Below are 25,822 nucleotides of genomic sequence, written 5' to 3' on the forward strand. Positions count from 1 at the left end.
ACAGGTCGTTCAAGTTCTAAGTCTAGGAATTCATATCTCAGATTTTTGGGAAGTGTTTTCAGGTCAAGGGTTGGTTTGTTTAGACATTGCGTGGGGTCCGGTGTTATTGCTAAACATTGGTTAGATTTGTCTTTTAAAAGATAGTCTGATGATTTGTCTTCTCCTAACTCTGCTTCTTTTATGCATTCATCAATGATATCCATGAAGTAACATGTATCTTCTATTGCAGGTGCTTTCAAGAATTGGGAAAGAATGAACTCAACTTTCTCTTCACCTACTTCGAAGGTGAGTCGTCCTCGTTTTACGTCTATGATTGCACCGGCAGTTGCTAAAAACGGTCTTCCCAGTATAATGGGTGTAATATCATCTTCTCTAATGTCCATAATTGTAAAATCAGTTGGAATGTAGAATTGACCCATGCGTACGGGAACATTTTCAAGAATTCCTACAGGATATTTGATGGAACGATCTGCTAGTTGCACAGACATTTTGGTTGGTCTTAATTCTCCCATTTCCAGTTTCTTACATATGGATAAAGGCATAACGCTAATTCCGGCTCCTAAATCGCATAAGGCTTTGTCGATGACAAATTTTCCTATGTGACAGGGTATAGAGAAACTACCCGGATCCTTGAGTTTATGAGGCATGTTTTAGATTATAGCGCTACATTCGGCAGGGAGTGTAACAGTTTCGCTGTCATACGGTGAACTGACTTTTTGTGTTTTTATCGCAATGTCGCGGTTAGCAAGAGTCGCCACCGACTTTTCTTTTATCCAATAAGGAAAGGTGGAAAAGAACAGGAAAGACCTTAATTTAGATTCTTAGGTTCGGGAGGTACATTATACAAAGGGAAGGTGTTAGCACCCTTTGTATCCATGGTTATCCATGGGCTCTTAATTGCTCAATCATTTATGTTTTTCTAGTTTGAAAAAGTGGTTGAGAAATGTGTAGGAAATGTTTTGAAAAGGAGAATTTAACTTTGTAATGATTCTTGAATGAATGTATGCAAAGTGGTTATCTCGTTTAGTTTTGAAAATAGTTTAGAAAAATATAACTCGGCAATGATTCTAGTGCGAATGTATGCCAAGTGGTGATTTTCTAATGGAGGTTTTGAAAGGTGTAAGGTGTGAAAAGTAGTTTTAAATTGTGAATAAGCAATTAAGAGTTATACCTATCCGAGGTCTTTCCGGGCATTTCCTATCCTTATGAGGGTAAAACTGTCCTTACTATTGAGAAGTAAGTAGTTTTATCCTTTGGATGTAAAAGGGTCATCGTAGGGTCATCGATAGGTCATTGAAGGTGTAACACCCCGATAATAATATGGTAATTATTTAAATTAAGTTAATAATATATTTATTAATTTAATTAGATAATTGAATTATTGTTATTATTATTTTGGAACAATATTATTGGATTTTAGTATTGGAGTATATAAGTGAGAATAATAAAAAGTCCCAATTTTTGGAAAAAGGTTTTCACGTGAAAAGGAAAACAGAGCAAGCGGCTGAAAGTGGGAAAAGGCAAAGAGGCAGAGCAAGAGAAGAGGAAAAGCTTGAAGCTAACGGAATTTGCCGGATTAACTCAGGTAAGGGGGGTTTATCGTCGTTTGATGGGTCTTATGGGATAACATGTAATGGGTAGTGATGAACCATGGATTTTGACTCTGATTTGAATGATGCATGCTGAAATTGTGAAATATTTGATGAACGAATTTGGATGATAATTGATGAAAATTCATAGGAATTAGGGGTAGTAAGGTTAGCGATTTGGGAAGCCGAATGTGTATGATCTGTAATTGATAAAGCGAACGAACATGTATGAAAATTGAACGGTAGAAGTTGAGATTGTAGAGATCTCGTAGCAGAGGAAACCCATAGCAGATCTGGAAAACTGGATTCTGGTCATACGCGTATGGCACTAGGCGATACGCGTATGGGATGGCTTAGAAAAGGGGGTTTTGGCGCTGGTACGCGCCATACGCGTGTGATGCGCGTATCCCATGAGTGGTACGCGTATGGGGTATACCATACGCGTATGAGTGAAAAAGACGATGTTTTGAACGTGAAATTGTCTCTGTTGGTACGCGTACGAGGATGTGGTACGCGTAGCATACGCGTATGGGCGTGGGCAATACGCGTATGGACTTGGTCAGGAATGGGCAGACTTGTGGTTTTCTGAACTGTTGTTGTGCAGTTTTTGGTTGTTTAGGCTGAGTGATGTAACTTAGCTGATGTGTGACGTAGTGGGGATTATTTCCCGTTGTTCTGAGTAGTATAGGTATTGGTGGAGTGTGCTAATACTGTGTTTGATTATGCGGCATGATATGATATGCTTTTGTGATAAAATGTGTTGATGATGTGTGATAGTATGCATGATGCTGTGAATGTATCAGTTATGTATGCATTTGTGAATAGACTGTTTTATGGCTTAGAGTGTGAGCATATGTCTATTCTTGAATTGTTGTTGTTGTTGCATTGCTAGGTGATTAGCATGCATATTGTGGCCTTTAGGGTGGTAGCTAATTCCCATGGTGAGGAATTAGTGAGTAAATCATTTTGATTTTTGTTGATGTTTGCATGCTAGGTGATTAGCGTGCATAGCATAGCCCTTGGGGTGGTAGCTAATTCCCATGGTGAGGAATTAGTGAGTGAGTCACTATGTCTCAAATGAGTGGGACTAGTGAGCTTGGTAGCCGTGCCTGGATTTGGACGGTGAGGTTGAACTATATGTTCACAAATAGTCGGTACCGCATGCATGGAGTCTCATTGCATAATATATGTATGGCGTATAATATGAATGGATGTATTCCAATATTATACGTGTGTTTGTGTTAATGTTGAGTATTATGTTGAGTTGATGTGCTGTTACTGAATATATGTCTGGATTAGGGTGACGAAGTGTGTTAAATTACTTAACATGACATGATACTTTATAATACTTATTATATCGATTGAGGAACTCACCCTTACAACTGTTTTTCAGGTAACGAGCAGTGATTTAGTAGGAGCTAGTACTTTGGAGTCTAGAGTAGTACTTAGTGGGTCATGCTCTGATAGATGTAACATCGGGAAGGGATGTTTTAAATGTTTACTGTTGGTTGTGAACCATTTTACATGTAATGTGTTACATGTTTTGATTGAATTGATTTATATCCGCTGCGATTTATGCAAATGTTTATTTGATTTAATAAAGAGCATGACTGTTATATTGGAATATGGTGTGAAGTGATTACGTGACACCCTTAACTGCATAATTACTCTGATGTTGTATTTTGATATTTAATTAAATTATTGGGGTATTTTAGAAGGGTGTTACATTAGTGGTATCAGAGCATAGTTGGTCGAGTCGAGTCGTAATTATTCTGTTTTCCCTGTACGGGATAGGTGTTGTGTAACCCTATCAGTACTTATTGTTTTCGTTTGTTGGGTTTTCAGAGTAGAGATGGCTGGAAGAGGTAGAGATGATGTTGCGATTGCTGAGGCTCTGGGTATGCTAGCTGGAGTACTTGGAGGGAATCCGAATGTGGTGGGAATGGGAGCTGCTCGTCAACTGAGTGAGTTCCAGAAGAACAATCCTCCAATGTTCAAGGGAGCATACGATCCAGATGGTACTCAGAAGTGGTTGAAGGAGATCGAGAGGATCTTCCGATTGACTGAGTGCGCCGATAACCAGAAGGTCAGGTTCGGTACGCATATGCTGTCAGAGGAAGCTGATGATTGGTGGGTTGCTACCCGCACTGAATTGGAATCGGCTGGGGATGCTGAGATCACTTGGGCCGTGTTCAGAGAGAGATTTCTGAGGAAGTACTTTCCAGAGGATGTTAGAGGCAAGAAAGAGATAGAGTTCTTGGAATTGAAACAGGGTAACAGGTCTGTTACTGAGTATGCTGCTAAGTTCACAGAGCTGTCAAAGTATTACACTCCCTATAATGAGGCTGCTGGAGAATTTTCGAAATGTGTGAAGTTTGAGAACGGGTTACGTCCCGAGATTAAGCAGGCTATTGGATACCAGCGGATCAGAGTGTTTTCTGACTTGGTTGACTGTTGCAGGATTTTTGAACAGGATTCCAAGGCTAGAGCAGAGAGCTATCAGCAAAGGGTTGATAGGAAAGGCAAGAATCAGAATGATCGTGGAAAACCGTATGCAGCTGGCAAAGGTTTTCAGAGACAGAGTGGGATGAAGAGGCCTAGTGGGGGAGACTCTAGTGCCCCTGCTAAGTGTTACAGATGTGGTCAGGCTGGACATCGTATCCATGAGTGTACCAGTAATGAGAAGAAGTGTTTCAAGTGTGGAAAAGGTGGTCACTTGGCTGCAGATTGCCGGTTGAAGACTGTGACTTGTTTCAACTGTGGAGAGGTGGGTCATATCAGTCCACAGTGTCCTAAGCCGAAGAAAGAGAATCAGTCGGGAGGAAGGGTCTTTGCTTTATCGGGTTCTGAGACTTCTGCAGATGATCGTTTGATCAGAGGTACGTGTTATATTAATGGCTTTCCTCTTGTAGCTATTATTGACACCGGTGCTACTCATTCCTTTATATCCTTGGATTGTGCTGTGAAACTTAAGTTAGAGATATCTGAGATGCATGGTAGTATGGTGATTGATACTCCTGCGAAGGGTTCAGTGACTACTACTTCCGTTTGTTTGAATTGTCCTTTGAGTATTTTTGGTAGAGACTTTGGGATGGACCTTGTGTGTCTTCCACTAGTGCAGATTGATGTTATTCTGGGTATGAACTGGTTGGTGTTTAACCGAGTCTATATCAACTGTTTTGATAAGACTGTGATTTTTCCTGAGACTGAGGAAGGGAAGAGTTTGTTCCTATCAGCGAGGCAGGTGAATGAGGCAGTAGCAGATGGGGCAGAGTTGTTTATGCTGTTAGCGACTTTGGAGGCTAAAGATAAACTAGTGATTTGTGATCTAGCCGTGGTGTGTGATTTTCCTGATGTGTTTCCTGAAGAGGTGAATGAATTGCCGCCAGAGCGTGAAGTTGAGTTCTCGATTGATTTGGTACCTGGTACTAGACCGATATCGATGGCTCCGTACCGTATGTCTGCTGTTGAGTTAACTGAATTGAAGAGTCAGCTAGAAGATCTGTTGGATAAGAAATTTATTCGTCCGAGTGTGTCACCGTGGGGTGCACCAGTGTTATTGGTTAAGAAGAAAGAAGGTATTATGAGGTTGTGTGTGGACTACAGGCAACTGAATAAAGTGACGATCAAGAATCGGTATCCTTTGCCGAGGATCGATGATTTGATGGATCAATTGGTTGGTGCGAGTGTGTTCAGCAAGATAGATTTGAGATCTGGGTATCATCAGATACGTGTGAAAACTGAGGATATTCAGAAGACTGCTTTCAGAACAAGGTATGGACATTATGAGTATTCTGTAATGCCTTTTGGTGTGACTAATGCGCCTGGAGTATTTATGGAATATATGAATAGGATTTTCCATCCATACCTAGATAAGTTTGTTGTAGTGTTTATTGATGACATTTTGGTGTATTCGAAATCCGAAGAAGAGCATGCTGAGCATTTGAGAGTGGTTTTAGAAGTTCTGCGAGAAAAGAAGTTATTTGCTAAACTATCCAAGTGTGAATTTTGGTTAGAAGAGGTGAGTTTTCTTGGTCATGTGATTTCAAGAGGTGGTGTTGCTGTTGATCCTTCTAAGATAGAAGCGGTATCTAAGTGGGAAGCTCCGAAGTCAGTTTCTGAGATAAGGAGTTTTCTTGGACTTGCAGGTTATTATAGGAAGTTCATTGAGGGATTTTCTAAGTTGGCGTTACCGTTGACGATGTTGACTAGGAAGGGGCAAGCGTTTGTTTGGGACTCAAAATGTGAAGAAGGTTTCCAAGAGTTAAAGAGAAGGTTGACCACTGCTCCTATTCTGATATTACCGAGTTCGTCGAAACTATTTGAGGTTTACTGTGATGCTTCTTTGTTGGGTTTAGGTGGTGTTTTGATGCAGAATAAGCAGGTTATAGCTTATGCTTCGAGACAGCTGAGGGTTCATGAGAGGAACTATCCGACGCACGATTTAGAGTTGGCAGCTGTGGTATTTGTTCTGAAATTATGGAGGCATTACTTGTATGGGTCGAGATTTGAGGTTTTCAGTGACCATAAGAGTTTAAAGTATTTGTTTGATCAGAAAGAGCTGAATATGAGACAGAGGAGATGGTTAGAGTTTCTGAAGGATTATGACTTTGGTTTGAATTACCATCCGGGTAAAGCAAACGTAGTGGCTGATGCATTGAGTCGGAAATCATTGCATATGTCTATGTTAATGGTTAAGGAATTAGATTTAATTGAGCAGTTTAGAGACTTGAGTTTGGTGTGTGAGAGTACTCACAATAGTGTTAAATTGGGAATGTTGAAGTTAACGAGTGGTATTCTGGATGAGATTAGAGAAGGTCAGAAATCCGATGTGCTTTTGGTTGATAAGTTGACTCTAGTGAATCAAGGTCAAGGTGGTGAATTCAGAGTTGATGAGAATGGTGTTTTGAAATTTAGTAATCGGGTGTGTATTCCGGATGTTACCGAACTTAAGAAGAGTATTCTTGAAGAAGGACATCGTAGTGGCTTGAGTATTCATCCTGGAGCTACGAAGATGTATCATGATTTGAAAAAGTTATTTTGGTGGTCGGGAATGAAAAGAGAAATTGCGAGTTTTGTTCATTCTTGTTTGACTTGTCAGAAGTCAAAGATTGAGCATCAGAAGCCCTCTGGGCTAATGCAACCGTTGGCTATTCCAGAGTGGAAGTGGGATAGTATCAGTATGGATTTTGTTTCTGGTTTACCGAGGACAAGTAAGAGTTTTGAAGCTATTTGGGTGATTGTCGATAGATTGACGAAATCGGCTCATTTCATTCCGATCAGAATGGATTATCCGTTAGAGAGATTAGCTGAGTTGTATATTGAGAAAATTGTAAGTTTGCATGGTATTCCGTCGAGTATTGTTTCGGACAGAGATCCTAGATTTACATCGAAGTTTTGGGAAGGTTTGCAGAAGGCCTTGGGAACTAAGCTGAGATTGAGTTCTGCATATCATCCGCAGACTGATGGTCAGACTGAGAGGACGATTCAGTCACTAGAGGATCTTTTGAGAGCTTGTGTCTTGGAAAAAGGAGGTGCTTGGGATAGTTATTTGCCTTTGATTGAGTTTACCTACAACAATAGTTTTCATTCGAGCATTGGTATGGCACCGTTTGAAGCTTTGTATGGTAGGAGATGTCGGACACCGTTATGTTGGTATGAGTCCGGTGAGAGTGATGTGGTTGGACCGAAGATTGTTCAACAGACTACAGAAAAGATTAAGATGATTCAGGAGAAGATGAGAATTGCTCAGAGTCGTCAGAAGAGTTATCATGATAAGAGGAGGAAGTCACTTGAGTTCCAAGAGGGAGATCATGTGTTTCTTCGTGTTACTCCGATAACTGGTGTTGGTAGAGCTTTGAAGTCGAAGAAGTTGACACCTCGATTTATTGGTCCTTATCAGATTTTGGAGAGGATAGGGGAGGTAGCCTATCGTATCGCTTTACCGCCGTCACTTGCAAATTTGCATGAAGTTTTTCATGTGTCTCAGTTGAGGAGGTACATTCATGATCCGTCGCATGTAGTCCAAATAGATGATGTACAGGTGAGAGATAACCTGACTGTTGAAACATCACCTATGAGGATTGAGGATCGAGAGTTGAAGCAGTTGCGGGGTAAAGAGATTGCCTTGGTGAAGGTAGCTTGGGGAGGACCAGCAGGTGGCAATGTGACTTGGGAACTGGAGAGTAAGATGAAGGAGTCTTACCCAGAGTTGTTCGCTTGAGGTACGTTTTCGAGGACGAAAACTCTTTTAGTGGGGGAGAGTTGTAACACCCCGATAATAATATGGTAATTATTTAAATTAAGTTAATAATATATTTATTAATTTAATTAGATAATTGGATTATTGTTATTATTATTTTGGAACAATATTATTGGATTTTAGTATTGGAGTATATAAGTGGGAATAATAAAAAGTCCCAATTTTTGGAAAAAGGTTTTCACGTGAAAAGGAAAACAGAGCAAGCGGCTGAAAGTGGGAAAAGGCAAAGAGGCAGAGCAAGAGAAGAGGAAAAGCTTGAAGCTAACGGAATTTGCCGGATTAACTCAGGTAAGGGGAGTTTATCGTCGTTTGATGGGTCTTATGGGATAACATGTAATGGGTAGTGATGAACCATGGATTTTGACTCTGATTTGAATGATGCATGCTGAAATTGTGAAATATTTGATGAACGAATTTGGATGATAATTGACGAAAATTCGTAGGAATTAGGGGTAGTAAGGTTAGCGATTTGGGAAGCCGAATGTGTATGATCTGTAATTGATAAAGCGAACGAACATGTATGAAAATTGAACGGTAGAAGTTGAGATTGTAGAGATCTCGTAGCAGAGGAAACCCATAGCAGATCTGGAAAACTGGATTCTGGTCATACGCGTATGGCACTAGGCGATACGCGTATGGGATGGCTTAGAAAAGGGGGTTTTGGCGCTGGTACGCGCCATACGCGTGTGATGCGCGTATCCCATGAGTGGTACGCGTATGGGGTATACCATACGCGTATGAGTGAAAAAGACGATGTTTTGAACGTGAAATTGTCTCTGTTGGTAAGCGTACGAGGATGTGGTACGCGTAGCATACGCGTATGGGCGTGGGCAATACGCGTATGGACTTGGTCAGGAATGGGCAGACTTGTGGTTTTCTGAACTGTTGTTGTGCAGTTTTTGGTTGTTTAGGCTGAGTGATGTAACTTAGCTGATGTGTGACGTAGTGGGGATTATTTCCCGTTGTTCTGAGTAGTATAGGTATTGGTAGAGTGTGCTAATACTGTGTTTGATTATGCCGCATGATATGATATGCTTTTATGATAAAATGTGTTGATGATGTGTGATAGTATGCATGATGCTGTGAATGTATCAGTTATGTATGCATTTGTGAATAGACTGTTTTATGGCTTAGAGTGTGAGCATATGTCTATTCTTGAATTGTTGTTGTTGTTGCATTGCTAGGTGATTAGCATGCATATTGTGGCCTTTAGGGTGGTAGCTAATTCCCATGGTGAGGAATTAGTGAGTAAATCATTTTGATTTTTGTTGATGTTTGCATGCTAGGTGATTAGCGTGCATAGCATAGCCCTTGGGGTGGTAGCTAATTCCCATGGTGAGGAATTAGTGAGTGAGTCACTATGTCTCAAATGAGTGGGACTAGTGAGCTTGGTAGCCGTGCCTGGATTTGGACGGTGAGGTTGAACTATATGTTCACAAATAGTCGGTACCGCATGCATGGAGTCTCATTGCATAATATATGTATGGCGTATAATATGAATGGATGTATTCCAATATTATACGTGTGTTTGTGTTAATGTTGAGTATTATGTTGAGTTGATGTGCTGTTACTGAATATATGTCTGGATTAGGGTGACGAAGTGTGTTAAATTACTTAACATGACATGATACTTTATAATACTTATTATATCGATTGAGGAACTCACCCTTACAACTGTTTTTCAGGTAACGAGCAGTGATTTAGTAGGAGCTAGTACTTTGGAGTCTAGAGTAGTACTTAGTGGGTCATGCTCTGATAGATGTAACATCGGGAAGGGATGTTTTAAATGTTTACTGTTGGTTGTGAACCATTTTACATGTAATGTGTTACATGTTTTGATTGAATTGATTTATATCCGCTGCGATTTATGCAAATGTTTATTTGATTTAATAAAGAGCATGACTGTTATATTGGAATATGGTGTGAAGTGATTACGTGACACCCTTAACTGCATAATTACTCTGATGTTGTATTTTGATATTTAATTAAATTATTGGGGTATTTTAGAAGGGTGTTACAGAAGGCAACAGTTGTAAGGATACCTTAGCATTCGGAGGGACGATCATCATTTAACCGTAGGCTACACCGAAGGGTCATCGAGGGACAAAGGCAACATTCGAGGGACTATGATGATTTAATCGAAGGGTCTTTGCTAAGTGTATCCCCACATTCGCGGGACATGACCGTAATACCGTAATATCGTAAGGCACAAGAGAGGTCCAAGATCACATATTTAAAGGCCATATTTTAAAGTCAATTAGGTGATTAGGATGAATCTCCACATTAAAAACAATACATTAAAATTAATACATTAAAATTAATACATTAAAATTAATACATTAAAATTAATTAAGCAATTTAGGGTGGATCTTCATAAGGGTATCCCACAAATAAAGTGGAAGGCCTAAACAGCACTATTTTCATGGGATATGTGAGCCTTTACAAAATTCAGCAAACGGGTTAGAATACCAATCAGGATGCAATCAAGAGTTGCACCAAAGCAGTAATAGTATCAGGTAAACAGAGCATGGTTATGATAAAACAGGTCAGATGGGCAAAGATCAAAACAGAGCGAAAAAACAACGGCATCCATTACAACAATTCAAGGTATCCAGGCATACTTAAGTCCACATGCAAAACCTCAAATATATTTATGAATTCAATTATGGTATCACATGTGAATTCGGAACATAAAGCGGCGATAGTAACGCAAACCTGTTTGCAATTGAATTGCAACCTTGAATTGGCCGATCGGATCGAATTGAGCGGTGCCGCCGGCTTTTCCTTCAGGGTTTCCTTTAGGGTTACTCGGAATAAGTTAAACAGTAGTCCTGAACACTCCACCACAAGCCGGCAGGATTTGTTCTTGGATTCTTCAACTAAACAACAAATTAAAACGAAGGAAATAAACTAGACCCTAACGTAAGGTTAGATCCGGTAAAAAGGTACACAATAGTTTCCGTTGTAGAAACTATTGTGCGAAAAGAATTAACTAAATGCTAAAAAGGAAATAGGAAATTGCAAGGGAAATAGTGTAGAACTCGTAGGAAAAACAATGCCTAAGCTGCTGGAAAAGAAAATATGCAAAAGTGAAAACGGCAAAGGAAAAAATGTGGAAAAGCTTCCGGCCGCCTTTTAGGTTTTCAAAGTGGCTATTTATATTGGTGTCATTAAGTAACTGCTTGCTGCCAAAAGGTCTTCAACGTGGCTAATTGCATGGCGTGGATATAGGGCCCAACACTCCTCAACGTCTCTTCAAGTCTCTGAGGCGTTACTTGCGCCCAAAAAGTAGGGGGATGGTGTGACGTTCGTCACACCATGTGTGACGTTCGTCACAAGGCTGTTTTGCGTGACGCTCGTCACGCCCTCTGTGACGTCCGTCACAGGCACAACATTTGTGTCTTGCGCTTTGGGCTGGGCTTTGGCATTTGGTTCTTTTTCTCTCCTTTTTGCACCTCTTTTCCTCCATTTTTACTTGTGCTTCCAAATAAGCCACCTGAGACAAATAGGAAGAAAATACCGCGTAATATCTAATAATATAAAGTGAACTGAAATAAATAATGATAAAATTCAATTGAACTAAGTCCTAAAATATGATATAATTTCATGTTATCACTAGGCGAGCGTGTAGCGAACAGGCCAGTTTGGGTCATTCGTGAGCTGGGTCTTCGTTCCTTTAAGATTAGTGTCATAAAAATGAGTCGGAGTGCCCTAAAAAAAATGTCTTGAAATATTAATGGGCAAATTTTGGGGTATGACAGCTGCCCCTGTTCAATATTCTTGAACCGAGAGAGTCAGAATGGTATGTACGCCATTCGTGACCTGGAGGTGGAAGATTATTGAACACTTAGACTGCCCCAAAAATTTTCACTTGTCAATTAGTTAGTCTGGATGGAGATGGGCTTAAAGATGTCATCTAGGAAGTTTGATGAGGAGAGCTTTAGAGTGCGTCGTACGTTAGAAGATATCTGAAGTCACGGGTGTCACTGGGTCATACGCTAGACCGTATAGTGGGTCATTCTTTAGGCCGTCGACTTCCCTGGGGATTTAGAATGGGTCATACGCCGCTGGGGATAAAGGATCAGAATGGATCGTACGCTAGATCGTATCTGAGTTGCGGAACGAGCCGTCCGTTAGGCTGTATCGTTACTGGGGGTGAAGGATCAGAATGGATCGTATGCTAGATCGTATCTGAGTTGTAGACTGAGCCGTTCGTTAGGCTGTACCTGATAATGAAGGGGGTAGTCATACGCCAGACTACACTTCAGAATGTACCGTACGCTAGGTAGCATCTGAGGAGATGAAGGTCTAACTGGGTCGTACATTAAACCGTATCTGAGCAGAATGAGCCGTCCGTTAGGCTGAATCCGATGATAAAAGGGGGGTAGTCGTACGCTAGACTATACTTCAGAAATGTACCGTACACTAGGTAGCATCTGAGGAGATGAAGGTCTAACTTGGTCGTACATTAGACTGTATTTGAGCAGAATCTGAGGACTTGAAGGTCTAACTTGGTCGTACATTAGACTGTATTTGAGCAGAATCTGAGGACTTGAAGGTCTAACTTGGTCGTACATTAAACTGTATTTGAGCAGAATCTGAGGACTGGAAGGTCTAACTTGGTCGTACATTAGACTGTATTTGAATGGTTGAAGATCAGAATGGATCGTACGCTAGATCGTATCTGAGTTGAAAGAGTCATATGTTGAGCTGAATCAGAATGAACCGTACGCTAGGCTATATCTGATAGTATTTGTATATGTTGTATTTGCAATAAATGTCTGGGATGGGCTTATAGATGCCATCGTTAGGAGGATGTCAGAATGAATGTTGACACGGAGTATATCTGAAAGATGTATCTGAAGAAGAAAGTAGTCGTACGCTAGACTGCACCTCGGAATATACCGTATGCTAGGCAGTATCTGAGGGATATAGTTAAATCTTGAATGTGAATGGACCTTTGTTTTGACTGTGTCAGGAGGATAATTGACCTGAAAAATAAAGTTAGCTTCATGCTATGTCATGATGCATGAGATGTTTTATGCCTGCGAACATGGTATGCATGTGTATGCTATGAAATGATGTAATGTATGTGATGCGAAATGAAAATTGTATGTAGGTATGTGATGTGAAATGATGTAATGAATGCACTATGTGTCTGAAACGTTCTTCCAGGGGATTCTACTGGGGAAAACAAATCTCAATCTTCTGGTTGGGAGATACTGGTATCGATGACCCTTTCTTAGCCGGGGATGCTTGATTTCTGTCTGATGGTAGAAATGTTCAACAGAAGCCTGGCTGGGGGTGGAAGAGATGACCAATTTGTCTAGTAATGCCACTCTCTTCTGGGAATGACTGGCTTTGCTGGGGAATAGGATTAGCAACGGATCCATTGGAAAGCATGAGTAGACCTTCTCCTCGATCCTGAAGCCTAGTAGTAATCGCTATTTCTATTTTATGCACGTATTTTGATAAACATTGATCATATTCAAATGCATATATCAATCCAAGTTAAATCAATGGACGTTTACGCAAACAAAACAGAGAAAGTAAAACAAAAGCATCTTTTTGGAAATGAAATTGTATTGATTTTGAAAGAGGGCCTATAAACAGGCAATTTGTGTACAAGGAGACAGAAATCCTAGTAAGAGGAAATTGTCAGGCAAACAAAGAGAAAGCTATGCAGAAAAAGTCCTATCGATTCTAATTCCACTACTGTCATTATGTCTTCAAGCATCTCATCTCCTGCTGTCGGATAGAAGTGATTGGCTTGTTCGGTTCCCTTGACTTGGTTGAAGGTGACTGAGAACGGGACATAGTCATACGCTTTAATCCCTAATTTTTGCCTGGACTGCCTTTTCAGGTTTTCAACCCACCAGGATACCCCTTTTTGCCCAAGCCGCCTTTTCAGGTTTTCGACTTGCCGGGTGCACATTTTTTATGTTTATCCCTAATTTTTGCCCGAACCCTTTTGGTTCGCCGGGATGCCCTAACTTTTGCCTAGGTATGTCGACCTAGCGGGTCTCTTTTATGCGTAGTATTTTTTAACTATGTCTGCGTTCACGGGATGTGGGAAGTCTTCGCCATCCATCGTAGCAAGTATCATGGCTCCACCAGAGAATACTTTCTTAACCACAAATGGCCCTTCGTATGTGGGAGTCCACTTGCCTCTGGGATCACCTTGTGGTAGAATGATACGCTTGACCACCAAGTCGCCGATTTGATACACCTGTCTCTTGACTCTTTTGTTAAATGTCTGGGTCATGCGCTTCTGATATATCTGTCCATGACACACAGCCGCAAGTCTCTTCTCATCGATCAAGTTCATCTGGTCGAGTCGAGTCTGAATCCATTCATCTTCATCTAAGCCCGCCTCTTTTATGATTCTTAGAGAGGGAATCTGGACTTCCACTGGTAAAACGGCTTCCATTCCGTAGACTAAAGAGAAAGGAGTTGCTCCTGTCGAAGTGCGTACTGAAGTGCGATAACCGTGAAGAGCAAACGGTAACATCTCATGCCAGTCTTTGTACGTCACCGTCATCTTTTGTATGATCTTCTTGATATTCTTATTAGCAGCCTCTACGGCCCCGTTCATCTTTGGCCGGTACGGAGAAGAGTTATGGTGTTTTATTTTGAACTGCGTGCAGAGTTCAGTAATCATCTTGTTGTTCAAATTAGTACCATTGTCAGTAATAATTCTTTCAGGGATACCATACCGACAAATAAGACTATTCTTGATGAATCGTGCCACCACATTCTTGGTGACAGAAGCAAATGAGGCGGCTTCTACCCACTTTGTAAAGTAATCAATAGTGACAAGGATGAAACGATGCCCATTAGAAGCAGTAGGTTTAATCTCTCCAATCATATCAATGCCCCACATTGCAAAGGGCCAAGGTGTTGTCAACACGTTCAATGGAGCAGGAGGTGCATGTACTTTATCCGCATATATCTGGCACTTGTGACAGGTTCTGGAGTGATGGTGGCAATCAGCTTCCATGGTAGACCAATAATACCCTGATCTCAGAATCTTCTTGGCCATCGTATGTCCACTAGAATGAGTCCCAAAAATACCGTCGTGCATATCTCCCATAATCTTTTCTGCTTCCTTTTTATCCACACAGCGAAGCAAAGTTGAGTCATGATTACGTTTGTATAATACTCCATTACTCAGAAAGAACTTAGCGGAGAACTTCCTCAGGAATTTTTTGTCATTGATGGATGCCCCTTCAGGGTATTCCTGAGCTTCTAAATATCTTTTTACTTCGTGGAACCAAGGTTTTTCCCGTACTCCCTCAGTGTTAAGTTCATAACAGTATGCCGGTTCATCTAGTCGCCCAATGGTAATCCTGGGAGCTTCATTGTCCCATCTGACTCTGAACATAGATGACATGGTAGCTAATGCGTCTGCCAACTGATTCTCTTCTCGTGGGATATGTTCGAATGTAATCTCTTCAAAGTGTGGGATTAATGTCATCACCCGTTCTCGGTAAGGGATGAGATTCGGATGCTTAGTGCCCCATTCTCCTTTGATCTGACTGATTACTAATGCTGAGTCTCCGTACACACTCAAAAACTTGACCCGCCGGTCTATAGCAGCCTTGAGTCCCAAAATACAGGCTTCATACTCAGCCATATTATTGGTACAATGAAAACATAGTCTAGCAGTGAAAGGCGTATGGTAACCCTCAGGAGAAATGACTACCACACCAACACCATTGCCCAATGCGTTAGAAGACCCATCGAAAACCATAGTCCATCGGGACCCTAGTTCGGGTCCTTCATCCGGTCCAGGTTCTTCATAATTAGTAACAAGCATGACATCCTCATCTGGGAACTCAAAATTCATAGATTGGTAATCATCCACTGCTTGATGAGCCAAATGATCGGCTAACACGCTTCCTTTGATTGCTTTCTGGGTAGTATACTGGATGTCGTACTCTGTTAGAATCATCTGCCATCTTGCTATTCTTCCGGAGAGAGCGGGTTTCTCAAATATGTATTTGATAGGATCCATCTTAGAAATCAATAAAGTGGTGTGATTCAACATATACTGTCTTAGTCGGCGAGCAGCCCAGGCCAAAGCACAGCAAGTTCTCTCGAGCAGTGAGTATCTTGTTTCACAGTCGGTAAACTTTTTGCTAAGGTAGTATATGGCATGCTCTTTTCGACCAGACTCGTCATGTTGCCCCAACACACACCCCATTGAATTTTCTAACACGGTCAAATACATGATTAGAGGTCTTCCTTCAACCGGTGGCATCAGGATCGGAGGTTCTTGAAGATACTTCTTGATTTTGTCAAAAGCTTCTTGACATTCCTCATTCCATATCATCTCTTAATTTTTCCTCAGTAGCTTGAAGAGGGGTTTGCAGGTGGCGGTCAAATGGGAGATAAATCGGGCAATGTAATTCAAGCGTCCCAAGAAACCTCTGACTTCTTTATCTGTACTGGGAACTGGCATTTCTTGAATAGCTCTCACCTTGGCCGGGTCAACCTCAATCCCTTTACCACTGACAATAAAGCCCAGGAGTTTGCCGGACCTTACCCCAAAGGTGCACTTGTTCGGGTTCAACCTCAACTTGTATTTCTTCAACCTCTCGAACAGTTTGTATAAATGATCGAGATGTTCCTCCTCAGTATGAGATCTGGCTATCATGTCATCCACATATACTTCTATTTCATGATGGATCATATCATGGAACAAAACCACCATAGCACGCTGGTACGTTGCCCCGGCGTTCTTTAAACCAAATGGCATTACTTTATAACAGAACGTGCCCCATTGCGTCACAAACGTAGTTTTCTCCATGTCCTCAGGCGCCATCTTAATCTGGTTGTAACCTGAGAATCCATCCATGAATGAGAACACCTTGTGCTGAGCGGTGTTATCTACCAGAACATCAATGTGCGGAAGTGGAAAGTCATCCTTGGGACTCGCTTTATTCAGGTCTCGGTAATCTACACACATTCGCACCTTACCATCCTTCTTTGGCACTGGTACCACATTAGCAACCCATTAAGGATAAGAAGTAACAGCCAGAAAACCTGCATCAAATTGTTTCATCACCTCAGCTTTGATTTTCTCAGACATTTCAGGACGCATGCGACGAACCTTTTGCTTAACAGGACGACATTCTTCCCTCGTTGGCAGTCGATGCACTACTATATCGGTATCCAGTCCTGGCATGTCTTCATAAGACCAAGCAAAAATCTCTACATAGTCATGCAACATCTGAATCAACCTTCTCTCGACACTGTTTTCCAAGCCTGCTCCTATTTTGACTTCTTTCTTGTTTACTTCAGTACCCAGATTTACAGTCTCAACTGACTCCTCGTGTGGCTGTATAGTCCTTTCTTCCTGCAGTAACAGTCTGGCAAGTTCTCCAGGTACTTCACAATCTTCCTCACTTCCATCCTCGGCTTGGTAGATCGGATTTTCAAAGTCATAATGAACAGTAGTAGAACTATTGTCAACAGGATCCAGAGTGGGTATGGATCTGCAATTCGTTACGTGAGTGTGTGTAAGAAAACATAGCTCGTTTGGAAGATGACAGAAAAGATAAAGAGCGCAATATTTGAATGCAAAAAGTCCATTGATTTATTGAATATGAGTATGCTTATGAAGATGACAAAACCCTTAACAAATTAGCTATTGTGCCCCGGGCATGGACACAACGCTTGGAGAAGTTCAATTGTAAAAAAAACAAAATTTGCAACACTAAAATAGACAATAACAATTACTCCTGACTAAAGGAAATCGGGATAGTGTCTTCAGCCTTCCAATTATTGAGTCCGTCACCAATTGTTGGGAACATCCAGCTATCCAGGTCGCAATCGCTGTCAGCATCTTCTACAGCATTAATTTGACTCTTGTCAGAGCTGAACCCCAGGCCAAATTTGTCAGACTTGTACGGTACGTCGATCAATTGACCCCAGCCAGTACGACCACCATCTTCAACCACGGCTTGAGCGTCCTTCAGAGAAACCATAGCAGGAGGAGCACGAATAACCTTGGGTACACAGGAAGTTGGCTTAAGGACAGGATTGGTCGGAGGAACTACTTCAAATGATTGACAAGGAGTCTCAATGAATTCACCATCCATCTCGACGTATCTGAAGGTATGCACACTACTGACAATGTACTCTTCTTCTCCACACACGGTGACAGTTTTGCCCTTTGTGGGATACCTCAACTTTTGATGGAGAGACGAGGCTACAGCGCCTGCCCCATGAATCCAAGGGCGTCCCAGTAAGCAGGAATAGGCAGGACGAATGTTCATTACATGGAAGGTAGTGTTGAAGACTTGAGGTCCTATCTTGATAGGAAGGACTACTTCGCCATGGACAACACTCTTCGCACCATCGTAAGCACGTACCACAATGTCACTAGGTTTCAGTTCAATGCTTTTGCAATCCAGCTTATCCAGCACAGCTGTCGGCAGCACATTCAAGGAAGAGCCATTATCGATCAACACATGAGACAAAGTGACTCCCCTACACTCAATGGAGATATGCAGGGCTTTATTGTGATTCTTTCCTGCTGGTGTCAGATCAGCGTCGGAAAAGCCTAGGCCATTGTCAACAGCCAAGTGAGCGACATAATGTTCGAACTGGTCGACAGATGTTTCCTGAGGCACATGAGCAGTCTTCAAGAATTTTATCAATGCATTGGCATGAGGTTCAGAAGATACCAGCAAGGATAACATCGAGATCTTAGACGGGGTATGCCCCAACTGTTCTACAACATCAAAATCGCTCTTGCGAATGATTTTCAGCACCTCTTCCATTTCTTGTTTGGCAACATCTTCGGGAGTAACTTCGACCGGTGTCTCTGACTGAGCAGGATTGACTGGTTCCTTTCCTCGAGTTTCAAGGATAGGAGGTGAGATTTCTGGAGAGAAGATCCTTCTGCTTCGAGTAATTTTACTAGTCCCAACAATGCCACTAGTATTAGCAGCATTATCCACTTGCTTCACGCCATGGACGTAAACATCACCGCCATAATTCCACGGAATAGCTTTGCTTGAGGAATACGGGATCGGGCCAGGTGCAGTGATGATTAGGGGAGCAACCCTGGGCTCAGCAGTAATCTTCACAGGCGCCCTGGTAGCGGTAATCTTCACTGGAACTTTGGACCTAGCAATCACAGATATTTCTTCAATAGGGTTTTCCGCCTTAGGAATCCTTTCGAAGAGAACTGTACGATCGTCCATCAGCCGTTGAATACCATTCTTCAATTTCAAGCAGTCCTCGGGTCGGAGTATGCAGAGATTGCAATCTTCAGCACAACCTGGAAATAAACCCGCTTGCAATAAATTCCTCTTTGTGATCGGGAGAGGGGATGTTAAGTCCGCCACCTTGGAAATGTGAGAATCGTCATCCATAGCATTAACAGTCTTGTCATGATTAGGCATAGGAGCAGTGATGACATTAGGAGTCTCCGGAGGCTCAAACTCAATTTCTCCAGCTTCGATCATATCCTGAATCTTGTTCTTCAATGACCAGCAATCGTTTGTATCATGTCCGGGGCTATCGGAGTGATATGCACACCTGGCATTAGGGTTATAACGAGAAGAAGTAGTGTTGGGATTCGTAGGAGGATCTCTGAGGGTGATCAATATTGCCTTTAGCATTCCCTGCAGTGCCTGTGCCAAGGTCATATTGATCCTGGTAAACTGCCTTCTTGGCCTGTCTTGTTTGGGCTGGAAGTTTTGAGATGGTGGTGCTGCAATCGTAACTGCTCCGATGTCATGGTCATGGTTTTTCTTGTTACGACCCTTTTGACCGTACACAGCATTTGATTCGTTCCTCCCCTGATAGGCCCTTTTGGTGCTTGCAGAGGTAGCCGCCTGTATCTTTCCACTTCGGATGCCGCTTTCAACACGTTCACCTGTTAATATAAGTTCAGTGAAACCCGATGAGGAACTTCCCAATAGATGGCTGTAGAATGGGCCAGTCAGTGTACCCATGAACATGTCCACCAATTCTCTGTCAGTCATAGGGGGTTTGACTCTGCCGGCCAAATCTCCTCTTTAAAGCTTTCTTTAGATCCCATAGTCATATTCTGCAACTGTAGCCGGGTAGGTGCTAGTTCAGAGTTATACTGGTACTGTTTATAGAAAGTTGTTGCTAAATCAGTCCAGGTGCGGATGTCAGAGCTCTCGAGCTGATAATACCATTCCAACTGTGTGCCAGATAAGCTCTCTTTGAAGAAATGGATCCATAGCTTCCTGTCATTGGTATGCGGCTGAATCTTTCTCACATAAGCTCTCAGATGCATCTGAGGACAAGACGCACCATCGTACTTAGTGAAAGTGGGGATTTTGAATTTGCGAGGAATGGTCACATCGGAGACCAGACCCAAACTTTCGAAATCCAGACCGGGCGCCTTCTGACCCTCCATAGCTAGCATACGTTCTTCCAGCAACTTGTACTTATCATCTCTTGGAGAGTACTGTTCATTTTCATAATCTTCATCGTCATCCTCAGGGTTGGAGAAATCAGCATTCTCTTCCTCTGAATCATTCTCCGCCCCCTCTTCTGGACCATTCGGGATTCCAAACTTGACTGTTGCGGCCTGTCCTTTACGCCTTCTTCCCGGGTTAATGAAACTCACAACTTTCTTGTCTTTCTTCTTTTCGAGCAAAAGAGCCTTCAGTTCCTCCTGCCCCTTGGATAAGCTTAGCATCATCTCCTGGAATTGAGCATTCTGAGTCTGGAGATCTTTGACAGTTTGTTCGAGATCCATTTTTCTGTTTGCAATGAAGACCGTGAGAACATTGAACTTGTAGAATACCTGTTATGCAGTGTTATGTTATGCTATGCAATGTATGAAATGTTTTCAAGGACTTTTGGAATTTAACTTTGCGTAAATCACCAACAAGAGAGAAATGTTTATTGCTAATTTCTTTGACCAATGTTCATTACAAAAGGAATAATAATAAAATACAATGAAAGCTCAAGTCTCCCAGGGGCGGCTTCTTTTTGGGCGAAGATACGCATTGAGTCTTCGTTCCTCATTAAGCTGACTGGTAAGCTCTAACACTTTCTTCCTTTCTGCGACGAACTGAGTCTCGAAAGTATCCCTTTCTTCTCTCAACTGGACCCAGGATCTCTTTAGTTCCTCAACATTGGTAGGCATATCTGGATAAGGAATGATCTGAGGAGCACCTCTTTCAGCTTCAGGTTCGACAATCTGAGGTCCGATTGCAAGATATGGCATGACAAGTTCACGAGCTCTGGCGCGTACCCATCTGAGATAAGGTTCCATAGGAATAGAATTTTTCTGTCCTAACGTACCTCTCTTCACCATGTCCCAAGCTCGTACAAATCTTTGACGGAGGCCTTGGGAATCGTTGTCATAGTCGAACATGATGCCTTCGATGATCATTTCATGTGGACCATCTCTTCGAGCACAACCAAACTGTCGCAGAGCTAAAGCAGGATTATAAGTAATACCTCCTCTTATTCCTAGGAGTGGTACATTAGGGAACTCGCCACAACGGTCAATGATGGTAACATTTTCCTTGAACTGAGGACACCAACAGATGTCTGGGTGGGAGAGCGACATTATCCTTTGAGACCATTTCAAATTCTGCTCGTTCTTCAAGACTGATTGAGGAAGGTGCGAAATAAACCACCTAGACAATAAAGGTATGCAGCACATGAGAGTCCCTTGCTTCTTCATGGTACGAGTGTGGAGGGAATGCAAAATGTCTCCCAGCAAGGTAGGTACAGGGTTGTGAGTGAGAAATATCTTAATAGCATTCATGTCTATGAATTGGTCTGGATTAGGGAATAACACCAAGCCATAGATTAGCAACGCCAGGATGTCTTCGAAAGCACGGACATTCATAACTTTTAAGAATTCTCGGGCCTTATTTGTCAGGAATTTGGCAAGTAAACCCTTAACTCCACTCCTTGTTACCCAATTAGCTTCAATGTCGGACTTCGTCATGTGTAAAGCTGCGGCAACTTCTTCAGACTTCGGAACCTTTTCTAAACCACTGAAAGGTATTTGATCAAGGATAGGTATCCCAAGCAGTCTGGAGAATTCTTCCAGTGTAGGTACCAACTGATAATCTGGGAATGTGAAGCAATGATGTTTAGGGTCGAAGAACTGGAATAAAACTCTCATTATATCTTCTTTGAAACCAGTGGTAACTAAATTGAGAAGAGAACCGTGTCTCTTGATGAACTGGGCATGATCGGAAAGTTCTGACGTCAAATTCTTCAGTTGAGGAGAGATTGCTACAAAATTGATCCGGATGGTCTTCCTGGGAGCCATAGCCTTACAAAACAGAGCAAAGTTAAATCCCTAAGTCCTTGAAATGATGTTATGATATTATGCTGTTATGATGTTATGATGTTAAGATGTTATGATGTTATGAGGTTAAATAAATAACAAGCACAAGCAAGTTACACAACCATCATTCCTAGGTTTTAAGGCTTGCATGAGTTCCATAGGTAAGTACCCTCCCCACTGAAGTTTGGTTGGTTCAACCTGTCCTAGAATAGTAACCGGGTTCTAGAAGGATCTCAGATCATCGACCTTTCTTTAAGTCCACTTCAGTGCAACGCCAAGTGGTTGACCAAAGCTTCCCTAAAGTCCAATCTCAAAGAGTGTAGTATCGAGTCTCAACCAACCCCAGTCGGAACCGAAGTCAGTTATCTCACTACTTTCTAATGGCTAGGATGAGTCAATTAGGGTTCTAAAGGTCTGGTTAATGCTTTGATGACACCACGCGAATGCCAAATTTTTCCTCAAGTAAACATGAGGAACATCAGGACATCCAAAGTGTCACATTAACCGTAGCCATCATTTTAACCATTCCAGTATACGCCGGATAGTCGCGATGATCTATTGCTACTTACCTAAGGTACACTAGATCCGGGTGTAGGATCTTTCACTCAAAAATTCCCTTAAAAGAAGGAACAATTTGAAAACATAAATGATTTTTTAAGGTGACCTCTCTTTGTAGTCCCCAGCAGAGTCGCCAGTTCTGTCATACGGTGAACTGACTTTTTGTGTTTTTATCGCAATGTTGCGGTTAGCAAGAGTCGCCACCGACTTTTCTTTTATCCAATAAGGAAAGGTGGAAAAGAACAGGAAATACCTTAATTTAGATTCTTAGGTTCGGGAGGTACATTATACAAAGGGAAGGTGTTAGCACCCTTTGTATCCATGGTTATCCATGGGCTCTTAATTGCTCAATCATTTATGTTTTTCTAGTTTGAAAAAGTGGTTGAGAAATGTGTAGGAAATGTTTTGAAAAGGAGAATTTAACTTTGTAATGATTCTTGAATGAATGTATGCAAAGTGGTTATCTCGTTTAGTTTTGAAAATAGTTTAGAAAAATATAACTCGGCAATGATTCTAGTGCGAATGTATGCCAAGTGGTGATTTTCTAATGGAGGTTTTGAAAGGTGTAAGGTGTGAAAAGTAGTTTTAAATTGTGAATAAGCAATTAAGAGTTATACCTATCCGAGGTCTTTCCGGGCATTTCCTATCCTTATGAGGGTAAAACTGTCCTTACTATTGAGAAGTAAGTAGTTTTATCCTTTGGATGTAAAAGGGTTATCGTAGGGTCATCGATAGGTCATTGAAGGCAACAGTTGTAAGGATACCTTAGCATTCGGAGGGACGATCATCATTTAACCGTAGGCTACACCGAAGGGTCATCGAGGGACAAAGGCAACATTCGAGGGACTATGATGATTTAATCGAAGGGTCTTTGCTAAGTGTATCCCCACATTCGCGGGACATGACCGTAATACCGTAATATCGTAAGGCACAAGAGAGGTCCAAGATCACATATTTAAAGGCCATATTTTAAAGTCAATTAGGTGATTAGGATGAATCTCCACATTAAAATCAATACATTAAAATTAATACATTAAAATTAATTAAGCAATTTAGGATGGATCTTCATAAGGGTATCCCACAAATAAAGTGGAAGGCCTAAACAACACTTTTTTCCTGGGATATGTGAGCCTTTACAAAATTCAGCAAACGGGTTAGAATACCAATCAGGATGCAATCAAGAGTTGCACCAAAGCAGTAATAGTATCAGGTAAACAGAGCATGGTTATGATAAAACAGGTCAGATGGGCAAAGATCAAAACAGAGCGAAAAAACAACGGCATCCATTACAACAATTCAAGATATCCAGGCATACTTAAGTCCACATGCAAAACCTCAAATATATTTATGAATTCAATTATGGTATCACATGTGAATTCGGAACATAAAGCGGCGATAGTAACGCAAACCTGTTTGCAATTGAATTGCAACCTTGAATTGGCCGATCGGATCGAATTGAGCGGTGCCGCCGGCTTTTCCTTCAGGGTTTCCTTTAGGGTTACTCGGAATAAGTTAAACAGTAGTCCTGAACACTCCACCACAAGCCGGCAGGATTTGTTCTTGGATTCTTCAACTAAACAACAAATTAAAACGAAGGAAATAAACTAGACCCTAACGTAAGGTTAGATCCGGTAAAAAGGTACACAATAGTTTCCGTTGTAGAAACTATTGTGCGAAAAGAATTAACTAAATGCTAAAAAGGAAATAGGAAATTGCAAGGGAAATAGTGTAGAACTCGTAGGAAAAACAATGCCTAAGCTGCTGGAAAAGAAAATATGCAAAAGTGAAAACGGCAAAGGAAAAAATGTGGAAAAGCTTCCGGCCGCCTTTTAGGTTTTCAAAGTGGCTATTTATATTGGTGTCATTAAGTAACTGCCTGCTGCCAAAAGGTCTTCAACGTGGCTAATTGCATGGCGTGGATATAGGGCCCAACACTCCTCAACGTCTCTTCAAGTCTCTGAGGCGTTACTTGCGCCCAAAAAGTAGGGGGATGGTGTGACGTTCGTCACACCATGTGTGACGTTCGTCACAAGGCTGTTTTGCGTGACGCTCGTCACGCCCTCTGTGACGTCCGTCACAGACACAGCATTTGTGTCTTGCGCTTTGGGCTGGGCTTTGGCATTTGGTTCTTTTTCTCTCCTTTTTGCACCTCTTTTCCTCCATTTTTACTTGTGCTTCCAAATAAGCCACCTGAGACAAATAGGAAGAAAATACCGCGTAATATCTAATAATATAAAGTGAACTGAAATAAATAATGATAAAATTCAATTGAACTAAGTCCTAAAATATGATATAATTTCATGTTATCACTAGGCGAGCGTGTAGCGAACAGGCCAGTTTGGGTCATTCGTGAGCTGGGCCTTCGTTCCTTTAAGATTAGTGTCATAAAAATGAGTCGGAGTGCCCTAAAAAAATATCTTGAAATATTAATGGGTAAATTTTGGGGTATGACATTCGCTATCTTCAAGTTTCCTCTTATTAGAAAGAATTTCTTTTAAGAATTTAGCATAGGAGGGCATCTGCGTAATAGCTTCGGTGAACGGAATTGTAACGTTTAATTGTTTAAGGAGATCAACAAATTTTCTAAATTGGCCCGCATCTTTGGTTTTAACAAGCCTTTGAGGGTAAGGGATAGGTGGTTTGTAAGGTGGTGGAGGTACATAAGGTTCCTTCTTTTCTAGGGTTTCCTTATTACTCTCTTCCTTTTCCTTAGGTTCACTTTCCTCAGTTGATTTCTTAGGGTTTTGGTTTTCTATCCTTGGATCAGACGGTCCTTCCACTTCCGTTCCACTTCTTAATATAATTGCATGAGCGTGGCTTCTCGGGTTAGGTTGGGGCTGTCCAGGGAATGTACCAGTTGGGGCAGCAGTAGGTGCTTGTTGTTGGGCTACTTGTGATATTTGTGTTTCCAGCATTTTGTTATGGGTAGCCAGGGCATCTACTTTGCTTGCTAGTTGTTTAAGTTGTTCGCCAGTGTGTACATTCTGGTTTAAAAAATCTTTATTGGTTTGTTGTTGGGAAGCTATAAAGTTTTCCATCATGATTTCCAAGTTGGATTTCCTAGGGGCGTTATTGTTAGGCATGGATGGGTTCGGTTTCTGATAT

General features: G+C 41.6%; 1 pseudogene; it reads right to left on the bottom strand.

The window, feature by feature from the left end:
* Positions 1-212: 212 nt before the first annotated feature.
* LOC127121559 (uncharacterized) lies at positions 213-25,365 on the bottom strand (annotated as a pseudogene).
* Positions 25,366-25,822: the final 457 nt, after the last annotated feature.

This window comes from Lathyrus oleraceus, chromosome 2 (assembly GCF_024323335.1).
Source record: "Lathyrus oleraceus cultivar Zhongwan6 chromosome 2, CAAS_Psat_ZW6_1.0, whole genome shotgun sequence".
Taxonomy (NCBI): domain Eukaryota; kingdom Viridiplantae; phylum Streptophyta; class Magnoliopsida; order Fabales; family Fabaceae; genus Lathyrus; species Lathyrus oleraceus.